The sequence below is a fragment of the Balaenoptera borealis genome (assembly GCF_965194805.1).
Source record: "Balaenoptera borealis genome assembly, contig: HAP1_SCAFFOLD_947, whole genome shotgun sequence".
Lineage (NCBI taxonomy): Eukaryota > Metazoa > Chordata > Mammalia > Artiodactyla > Balaenopteridae > Balaenoptera > Balaenoptera borealis.
In genome coordinates, this window is record NW_028123259.1 from 85,775 (window position 1) to 96,422 (window position 10,648).

At 46.9% G+C, this 10,648-nt stretch overlaps 1 pseudogene across 1 annotated transcript; it reads left to right on the forward strand.

Annotated features, from left to right (window-relative positions):
• Nucleotides 1-1,565: 1,565 nt before the first annotated feature.
• Nucleotides 1,566-8,491, forward strand: LOC309621751 (uncharacterized protein C2orf78 pseudogene; annotated as a pseudogene). Its single transcript has 3 exons — nt 1,566-1,649; nt 4,545-5,236; nt 6,584-8,491. The product of its transcript is annotated as an uncharacterized protein C2orf78 pseudogene (transcript).
• The last annotated feature ends 2,157 nt before the right edge of the window (nt 8,492-10,648 follow it).

Here is a 10,648-nt window from a genome sequence, read left to right on the forward strand (position 1 = left end):
AGGTCAACAATCGTCAAGAGAAAAACATGCAATATGTCTTACAATGTTGGATTCCTTACAAACAGGACAAGGAGATAACCATGTAGACAAAACCAGAGCATTTGAAAACATCTGTATTCTACAAACACACCAGTGAATGCTATAAATAAGGTACTATGACATAAAACAAAATGAAAACTAGATGTGAGACTCTTCTCTTCAGTGTACAGACTTCATGGCAGTTGCTGCACACTATCTAGCTACTTAGATCTTTAACTCTCTGTTCTGTTAATACCAAATGAGGCCCAAGTGTGTCAACCTGTTTCCCACAGAAACCAAAAAGTCTACATGCATCTCTTTTCTCCTGTGCCCTTTCACCTTACCTGCTCCCAATTCTCCACCAACGTCCTCCTCTTTCTCTAATTATTCTCCTCTTCATTTTGCTTGGCCTTGCCCCCAAGCATGCAAGACAGAGAGTCCTAGAGGTCCAAGATTCTAGAGTGGCTGTTTGCAAGGCGGAGGAGATTACAGTAACTGCCACACTGTATATACTTCTGTGCAAAGAAAAAGGGACAGTGTTCAGAATGTCTCTCACATATAACAAGAGCTGGAGATGGCAGGATACCTGTGTGGCCCAAGGAACTAGAGCTAGCAAATTATGGGCCAAACAATTGCAACCAAAGGCTGGAAGAGGAAAGGTCTGCAACCAGCTCTGTCGCCTAGCTCTCTGGTATTTGCTGCCAACGGGCAGAGTCTATTTCGTGAAGCATCAAGCACTGAAAAGAAGACTCCTGCTGCTGGAAGTTGACAGGAAGTAACGTCCAATGCAAGATCAAGGCTTGTCCTCGAAGCAATGCCCATAATGGAAGAAAAAAAAAAAAGAGAAAGCGGAAGAGAAATGTTAAGTCGCAAGTCCAACCTGGCCCCCAGCCTAGCCCAGCCCAAGGAAGGTAGGAGTCAAGGAGAAGAAACTAAAAGAGAAGAGCCTTGGACCACAACATTCTCCACAAGGTACACTCAAGAAACTTCACCCTACTCTTGAACCAAGTTACAAAGAGAGCTTCTTAATCCCTACTTTGGCTCCTTAAAAGCTGCTATCAGTTCACTCATTAGACACATCTGATTTCAGAACAACTGTAATAGTTCAAACTAGATGGCTCTTTCCTTCCTAAGGATTATTAATTAAAGAAGATCTATATAGCTCTAAGTATATGATACATAAAATAGAATACTCTGTAGAATATAAGTAACTCTTAGTTCAGTGTATTAATGAACGTCTGTAAGAAATGTGGCAATGATTTCCCTAATGGAAGAGCCTGGGGGAGGTAAATCTGTCTTCTAGGATTTCCTCCCCAGAGCTCAGAAACTCAGGTGTTGTTTTAGCTCTCCTACACTCTCTTCACCCAAGCCCGCCTTCCTGTTGGGGATCGGACCTCCCTATTGGCTCTCTCATACCTTTCAACTGCCTGCTTTGTGACATCACTCTCCTACCAAACCTACTACCACTTGGTAGAGCCTTGGGGTTTCCGTGGAGCTGTTTGGACCAGTAACCAGTGACCTCTGTACTGGACACGTGCGCCGTTCAGCTGCAGCCACTCAGACATCCTCTAGTGTTGTCTCCTCATCCCTTGTACCTGCAGTGGATGCTTCCTCTTCTCTGACCATGTCAGGTAAGAAAAGAAACGTTGGAAAGTTTTGCGTTCGATTTCTTTTGCCCCTAAATTGAGTAGGAGATTCAAAATAGCATGGAATAATGAGGGAAAGTATTGAACTACAAGTCTGGAGACCTAATTTCACTTTTGACTTTGACGTTTACTATCTGTGTGACTTTGGACAAATCACTGGCTGTCTCACAAAGCCTGTTGCTTTCCTTAACTGTTACGTTAGGATACCACGTTGGGTTGATCACTCTGATCCCCTTCTTTTCCAGTATTGAGCCTTAAAGGGTACCCATGTAGAAAACGAAATCAGACACTTCTCAAGAGTGTTTCAACAGAAACACAGAAAAGCCAGGGGACATAGAAAACTAGCAATATATACCAAGATGTTTCATCTCTAATGGTCTCCCTCCACTAGGATTTCGACTAGTTGAAAAGAGAGAATAGGGAGAGAGGATGGAGAGTACTGGGCTCTACAGGGAGGCACAGAGTCGAGCGTAAGGAAGTTTAGGATGGTTTTCATTAGCACAGGCCAACAGGCACCAAGAGATGGGAGAAAATGTAAGAATGAAGAGGGAAAGCATAGAGGAGCTCTCAAGAAAAACGGAGTTTGCAATGGAATGCTGATGGGAACCAAAGATTTTCAATTAAAGCAGAAACAGCACAGAGGGAAACCTGCTCAGAGCAGGGCAAAACCAAGTTGATGGTAGCAAACCCTTACATTAATAGACTAAGAAGGAAAGTAAGGCCAGAACAGGGGATCACCAGGAAAGGCAGCTTATCAGAAAAGTCATACTCCGTTTTCTTTCTTTTATTGCTTCTCTGAATACAGTTGGCCACTTGACAGTTTTGAATATAAACATTTTAGAAATACGTTTTAGAAATGATGCCTCCTATAAACAAGCAACCACAGTGGTTATCTAGGGGGCTGCTTTTCAGTGTTTTATTCTTTCTAATTTTTAAACTAGGTAGACATTTCACCAATTCAACATTTTAAGTGATATCTTCTAAATTGAATCAGAAGGACTATTTTCCTTGGTGTGATATGTAGGTTCTAAGGCAAGGCTGCTTTTCATTTTTACAGTTATTTCCTTCCTAACACAGAGAGCACATTGATCAACAGCCATCGTTCGCTTGTAGAGCTTAGCTACCGAAGAAGAAGAAGAAGAAGAAAAAGTCAAGCCCCACATCTCTAATTCCCCCCACTTAGGGAATTCCCTGGCGGTCCAGTGCTTAGGACTCGGTGCTTTCACGGCCAGGGCCACGCGGCGCGGCCAAAGAAACAAAACAAACAAACATCCACGTTTATCGAAAACCATATTGTGGAGTCCTGTGGATTTTCTTACATTTGAAAATCTTTTTTAATTGGATTCTAGGCATGATGGTTTTTTGAGGTTTTGGGATGCCATCTTCTTGGATGCTGAAGATGATTCTAATCTAAGTTCTAGGATAAATCCAAAAACCTTCCTGATACATTTTAAGCTTCCTTTCTGCTTATTATATAAGCTATATTCATTGAAATATATATTTCTCCTAGGCTTAATACCTCTTACTTGCTGGGTAAAAATATGAAGGAGCACAATAATGAAACTCTTTTACACTTATTATTTTGCTGTCTGCTTCGTACCGGTTTTCATTGAAATACTTGTCTATATGTGTTGTGGCTACCTATACATGCACATTTATTGCATTCTGTTGCTTGTTATGCATTTTTTACTGACATACCTTCTCTGTCTGTATGCATTGGCTAGGAATTCATTCACCTCTATCACCTCCATCGTGTCTTCTGGTTAATAGTATTCACTAAACTAGAGTGGGCAAAATTCACTTTCATAATATTGCATGGATGGTACAGAATGCCATTTGTTAGTAAATTCATTAGGCTTCGATACTTGCCACATACCCCAGTTTTCATTAATATCTATGGATTTCTTTTTCGTTAACGTAATATGCTTGTCATGATTTTTCTTTGTCTTTCTAGAACTTATTGTATCTTCCTCCATATAAATCATACGCAACAGATCAGCTTATTCATCTATTAATTATTACTGCTATTATTATTGGTGGTGGTGTTATAACCACTTTACAGGTGAGGAATCTGAAGTAATCAGATAACTCTTCCCTTTCCAAAAGCACTTAAGAAATCCACTTTCGGGTAATCATTTTGAGGTAGGATGAGAAACCGGGCTTGAAGAGGGCAAAAATGACTCTTTCAATTCACCAGTTGGACTGAGCTGTACGTCACCTCTAGGTAATAGCGTGGGAACTGCACAAGCAAAGGGAGACACTGAAGACGACCATGGTAATAGCCGTACTGTTTTCTAATGGACAAAAAAAATGCCTATATTATAAGTTCTATTTCTCCTGCTTTCTGGCAGTATCATGCTCAGAGTGGAGTCCTGGCAAGGAAGTCAGGATACTTAGGTTCTGAAACCTGGTAATGATACTAACATAATGAGAGAACTTGAACAAGTCAACCCGACCTCTCTGAGCCTCAGTTTCCTTACTCACGAAATGAGACTGAGAACATCGAAGTTCTCTAAGGGCCTCCTAGTTCTAAAATGCTTCCAGTCTAGGAAATAGCATAGAAGTCAATACGAGTGCAGGCTGAAGGGAAAGACAGGGCAGGGAGAAGGTTGCTTCCAGCCTAGAGAACAATCTCTGAACCATACCACTTGGCTCTTCTGCCCGTCTGTGCCCAAGATGGGAGCACAGGCAGTTAATAGAGAAGAGTGGAAAACTGCTCAGTCCTTACAGCCATCATTAACTGTCTGATTTTGGGTTTCTCAGGAAGTAGTGATAGTAGAGGTGTCCTGATAGCAAGAACCTTCAGATGATGCCGTTCCTCAAACGTAGTGAGAATTTCTCAACCTCCCTGAGTTTTTCATGACCCTCTTGTTCTTACAGAAAATTTCCAACATCCATCTCTACTTGGAACTCTAAATTCTCTGCAGCATTCTCCTCCTGTGGTGAGCAATGCAACTTCCCTAACACGAAGTGTCTGCAACTTCTCCAGAGTCTCTGCCCCTGCCGTCAGTTCGGCATCGGCTACCGGTACCCCTTTCCAGACACTCATGGGTAGTGCCTACCTTTACCAACATTCTAGCACGACTATGTTATCTGGAGTTACTGACCACAGCCAGATCTCCACTTCAGCTGCTTCCTATCCAGGTGTTCTTGAGTGGGACATCACAGCAAGCACTGAAAAGAATTCTTCTTCACTCGGAGACTTTACTCTGGCACTCACTGACCGCCACACAGCTGCCTCCTCCATGTTTCTGGCAGCCCAGTATGATAAAACTTCAGACGCCAAGAACATGGTCCCTCTACATCCATCGCTTTCTGCCAGCCTTGCTCAGGGAACACCATCTCAGATTCCAAATCAGGGGCAGAGCCGCCTGCCACTTCCCTGCCAGGAAGGGAGCCAGGTATATTACTATAACCAAGGCACACTGGGGTCTTTACTGTATGGAGAACTTGGCTCCTGCCCGCAATCCTACGGCTCGGCGTCATACACAGGAAGTCGGGCCTCTGGGCAACCAGAAATGGGAATGGGACTGAAGGAGATTCAGCCCACAAATATCCGACCACCAGCTTCCACCTCTGCAGTCTGCCACCCTGTGTCTGCTCAACGCATCACAGAAACAAGTTTTCAAGGTGAGTATAACAAACGCCAGAGAAAGTTGAAGAATGAGGTCGGCATTCAAAAATGGGGTCAAATCGACAGCTGGGAAGGGGTGTAGAGGCAGGTAGAATTCAGATCCTGAGCCTTTAATAACCACTACCTTCGCTCAGTGCCCTCTGTTTTTAGACTCTCTATGAGAACACCTAGGGCTTCCCTGGTGGCGCCGTGGTTAAGAATCCGCCTGCCAATGCAATGCGGGGGACACGGGTTCGAGCCCTGGTCTGCGAAGATCCCACATGCCGTGCAGCAACTAAGCGCATGTGCCACAACGACGGAGCCTGCATTCTAGAGCCCGTGAGCCTCAACTACCGAAGCCCACGTGCCTACAGCCCATGCTCCGCAACAAGAGAAGCCACCGCGATGAGAAGCCCGCACACCGCAACCAAGAGTAGCCCCCGCTAGCCGCCAACTAGAGAAAGCCCGTGCACAGCAATGAGAGACCCAGTGCAGCCAAAAACATAAATACGTAGAATAAATAAGTTCAAACAGTAAATAAATACATAAACATAAATTACAAAAAAAAAAGAACACCTAATGCAGGTGGGACGGTGGGAGGGCCACTGTAGAGGTCATCTATGCTACATGTACAAGAACCCCGAGAGCACACCAATCGGTACCACACTTTTCACTGCTGTAGCCGATCGTTCCCCCTGTACTGCCACACTGTAGCACTCCCTTCCCTCATCTACTGCTATAGTCTCTTCGGAAGGTGTTTCAGAACTCTTGTTATGAGAGTGCCAGTTGAACTGTCCTCACTTCCTTCATTTATACCAGGATTGAAGACCTTGTGGTCCGAGATCCTGTCCAGAGAGCAAGCAGGCTAAGACTCTGTCTTTGTTGATGTATTTCATCAGCAAGGGCTCTACCCCCTCTCCTAGTTCATGGTGTGACGTGTTCTTGGCCTCTCGGGAAAGTGGGGAGAATGGAAAGGACCCTATATGAGAATGCTAGGCTTTGTAAAACATTTCAGGTTTTTAAAAATAAGACTCATTTTGTATTGGACTTATAAACAGTCCTATGAAATACAAAGCGAGCCGAGAATCAGCGACAGGAAAGGCTCACCAGTAAGAATTACAACAGTCACCGCTTACCTCGTAGCATAGGGCACTGTCCGTGATCCTTAAGAAGAGTTAGTAGAAATGCCTTGCCCATCTTGCCCCTGAACCCCTTGAAAGGTACACGACTGCTGTGTTGGTGTTTAGGGGGAGCATCTCACTTACCAGGGACTGACTTCTCCCTTGATCCCTTTGTAGGGATGGAGACCTCCCCCCTGGTGATGAAAAATTCCCTGGGATTGCAACCTCCAAGCCAGACGTTTTGTGTGACACAAAGTCAAGAACTCCCCAAGTCCTGCAGTAGCAGAAACAGCCACATACTTGAGAGTAACCCACCATCTGAACTTGGGGACATTTCAGTGACAGCTCCAGTCCAGAGTGCCAGGCGTCTCCTGGCCCTGCCTCCAGCTCCAAGCCAGGGACAAATAGAGAGTAAGCACGTGGATGATATCAAAACCAAGCTTTCAAAGCCTCTGGATGCCTACCAGATCCCAACAGAGAACCAAGATCCTCCACTACTCCCTTTAGGAATCCCTGATATTCACCAGCCGCTGGCCTGCACCGATCCCCTCAGCCAAGAGGAGCAGCCTGGTTCTGAAAATGCTGATCTGGGAGAGAACAGCCGGAGTCGTCAGGACCTAGGGACACTTGAAAATGGGATTGAACCTAGCAGTGGTCTTGCAGACATTACTACACTGGCGGAGGATATTCACCTTCCCCAGCTCTTTAATCCTTTGAAAGATCTTGATCAATCCCAAGGTCCCAACGTGATCAAAGCTAAAGACACCAGAGCCATTAAGGTGAATCAGGTGCAGGAAAAGCCAAGTGTCATAAAGGTTCCCTCTGATCAACCCAGGAAGAACAAACAGAAAGCCTCTGAGCCTATCAGTGGCGCTCCCAAGGCCAAAATCCAGCCAAAGAATCCAGAGTGCCTGTTAGGGGGAGAAGTGGTTACATGCCACGCTGCAGTCAGTGACAGGGCTCCTGTGAACACGGCCAAGCACTCTCAAGGCAAACCTCAGAAAGCTGCATCCAGAAAGATCAGCAAAACTAAGAGCCACGGGCAGGAAAAGACCAAAAGGACCAGAGGGAGAAACAAGGCTGAGGAGAACAAGCAGTCAGGGAACAAAGTCAAGGCAGAAGAGAAGCCAGCAATCCCCCACACGAAGCGAAAGGAACACCAAACTGAGCTTCTCCAACAGAGCTTTCAAAAGCCTCGAACCTCCCTTGGCGTGCGCATGCTGGAGTCTGTGAAGGTTCTTCATGCGCTGGGGAAGAAGAATGAGACGAAAACTGGGCTCTCTTCCTGTCGGCTCTTGGGAAAGTCAAGCAACCCCAAAGACCCCCAGCCACCCCCAGCTATCCAGCCATGGCGGCATACCCCACGTGAGGGGAAGGGTCCTGAGAAAACGCAAGTCCAAGCCCAGAAACCAGACAGCAGTGCTGAAACAGAGTGTCCGTCTCCAGCCCAGTATGAGCGGCCTCCTCCTGGGAAGGTCAAGTTGATACCTCTGCCTTTTTCTGCCTGGGACAAGCCTCAAGCTCGACCCGCTCCTCGGAGGCCACAGTCTCTGGCCTCACATCGGCCTGCTGGGGCTTACCGTGCCCAGCCTGGTTCTACTGACTCAGCTCAACCTGCTGCAGCCAATTCATCCCAGCCAGCTCCTGCCTCTTTGCCAGGCCCCGCCAAACCAGCTCAGCCAACTGTGACCAACCCAACCCAACCGGCTTGGCCCAACCATACCCAGCCTCGTGTCCCTCAGTCTGCTGCTCCTAGGCCTGCACCCTCCAAAACTTCATCTGGCGCTCCTCTCCAGCGGGAGCCTGTTCCCCCTGCTGTGAATAAGCGCCAGTCCCCACCCAAGCTCCAAACCCACTTTCTACTCCAAGACTTCAGCAAGCAACGAGTTCCATGGAGGGAACCCAACGTGCCTGAGCCAGTCATGTCAAAGCCCATCGAACAAGAGCAGAGGCCAGAGCGAGAGGCCATGAAGAGGCGGGCTCAACAACAACGGGAGAATGCTGCCAGATACACCTCTTCGGGCAAGCTGCAATTTTTCACCGAGAGGGAAAACGAAATGGAAATTGCCGACTACTACGGATACGTCAAGTGAGAGCTGCTAGGATTCTTGGTGCCACCTTGGCTACCAGCTGTTCTTCCATACACAGGTAAGACAGGTATAGAACTGAATAAGTAAATGGAATACAATTAATAGACGAGTAACAAACCTTTCGAATTTTCAGATGCTGCTAACTGGGGCATGAGAAAGGAAGGACTGAAAGTTGGATGGGAGAATGAAGGAAAGGGGTAAAAACTGAGCAAAGAGGAAGGAACTTGGCCCAGGGCTAGGAAGGCCAAAAGAGACGTATGGATTTAGGAAAGGAAGCAGGAGCGAGGATGAAATGGCAGAAGTAAAAAGCAGGGTCAGAGGTCTGGGTTGAAAGAACACAATTGGAGTAGAGTTGAAGGTGACAGAAGATGAGTCTAGGTTTACTAGGAGAAATAGAAAAAGTCTCTCGGGGACGCTGGCCTTAAGTCTCACAACCACCAGATAGGTATTTCAGAAAACAAGAGGTTCAGGACACATCTCTGAAAGGTCTGAGTTGCCTTATTCAGGTGTGACTGTAGTGGGGGAATAGGGAAATCTACCAGAGAAGTGGCTAGGGCTCAGAGTTATCCTAGGGGCAGCTGACGACAGGGGCAGAGCCAAGGGAACTGCTGGATCAGGAGGCCCACGAACAAAGCAGGGGCATAGCCGCCTGTCACTTCCCTGCCAGGAAGGAAGCCAGGTATATTACTGTAACCAAGGCACACTGGGGTCTTTACTGTATGGAGAACTTGGCTCCTGCCCGCAATCCTACGGCTCGGCGTCACACACAGGAAGTAGGGCCTCTGGGCAACCAGAAATGGGAATGGGACTGAAGGAGATTCAGCCCACAAATATCCGACCACCAGCTTCCACCTCTGCAGTCTGCCACCCTGTGTCTGCTCAACGCATCACAGAAACAAGTTTTCAAGGTGAGTATACAGACGGCAGAGAAAAGTTGAACAATGAGGTCAGCATTCAAAAATGGGGTCAAATCGACAGCTGGGAAGGGGTGTAGAGACAGGTAGAATTTAGATCCTGAGCCTTTAATAACCACTACCTTCTCTCAGTGCTCTCTGTTTTTAGACTCTATATGAGAACACCTAGGGCTTCCCTGGTGGCGCCTGCCAATGCAGGGGACACGGGTTCGAGCCCTGGTCTGCGAAGATCCCACATGCCGTGCAGCAACTAAGCGCATGTGCCACGACGACGGAGCCTGCATTCTAGAGCCCGTGAGCCTCAACTACCGAAGCCCACGTGCCTACAGCCCATGCTCCGCAACAAGAGAAGCCACCGCGATGAGATGCCCGCACACCGCAACCGAGAGTAGCCCCCGCTAGCCGCCAACTAGAGAAAGCCCGTGCACAGCAATGAGAGACCCAGTGCAGCCAAAAACATAAATACGTAGAATAAATAAGTTCAAACAGTAAATAAATACATAAACATAAATTACAAAAAAAAAGAACACCTAATGCAGGTGGGAAGGTGGGAGGGCCACCGTAGAGGTCATCTATGCTACATGTACAAGAACCCCGAGAGCACACCAATCGGTACCACACTTTTCACTGCTGTAGCCGATCGTTCCCCCTGTACTGCCACACTGTAGCACTCCCTTCCCTCATCTACTGCTATAGTCTCTTCGGAAGGTGTTTCCGAACTCTTGTTATCAGAGTGCCAGTTGAACTGTCCTCACTTCCTTCATTTATACCAGGATTGAAGACCTTGTGGTCCGAGATCCTGTCCAGAGAGCAAGCAGGCTAAGGCTCTGTCTTTGTTGATGTATTTCATCAGAAAGGGCTCTACCCCCTCTCCTAGTTCATGGTGTGAAGTGTTCTTGGCCTCTCGGGAAAGTGGGGAGAATGGAAAGGACCCTATATGAGAATGCTAGGCTCTGTAAAACATTTCAGATTTTTAAAAATAAGACTCATTTTGTATTGGACTGACAACAGTCCTATGAAATACAAAGAAAGCCGAGAATCAGTGACAGGAAAGGATCACCAGTAAGAACTACAGCAGTCACCGCTTACCTCGTAGCATAGGGCACTGTCCGTGATCCTTAAGAAGAGTTAGTAGAAATGCCTTGCCCATCTTGCCCCTGAACCCCTTGAAAGGTACACGACTGCTGTGTTGGTGTTTAGGGGGAGCATCTCACTTACCAGGGACTGACTTCTCCCTTGATTCCTC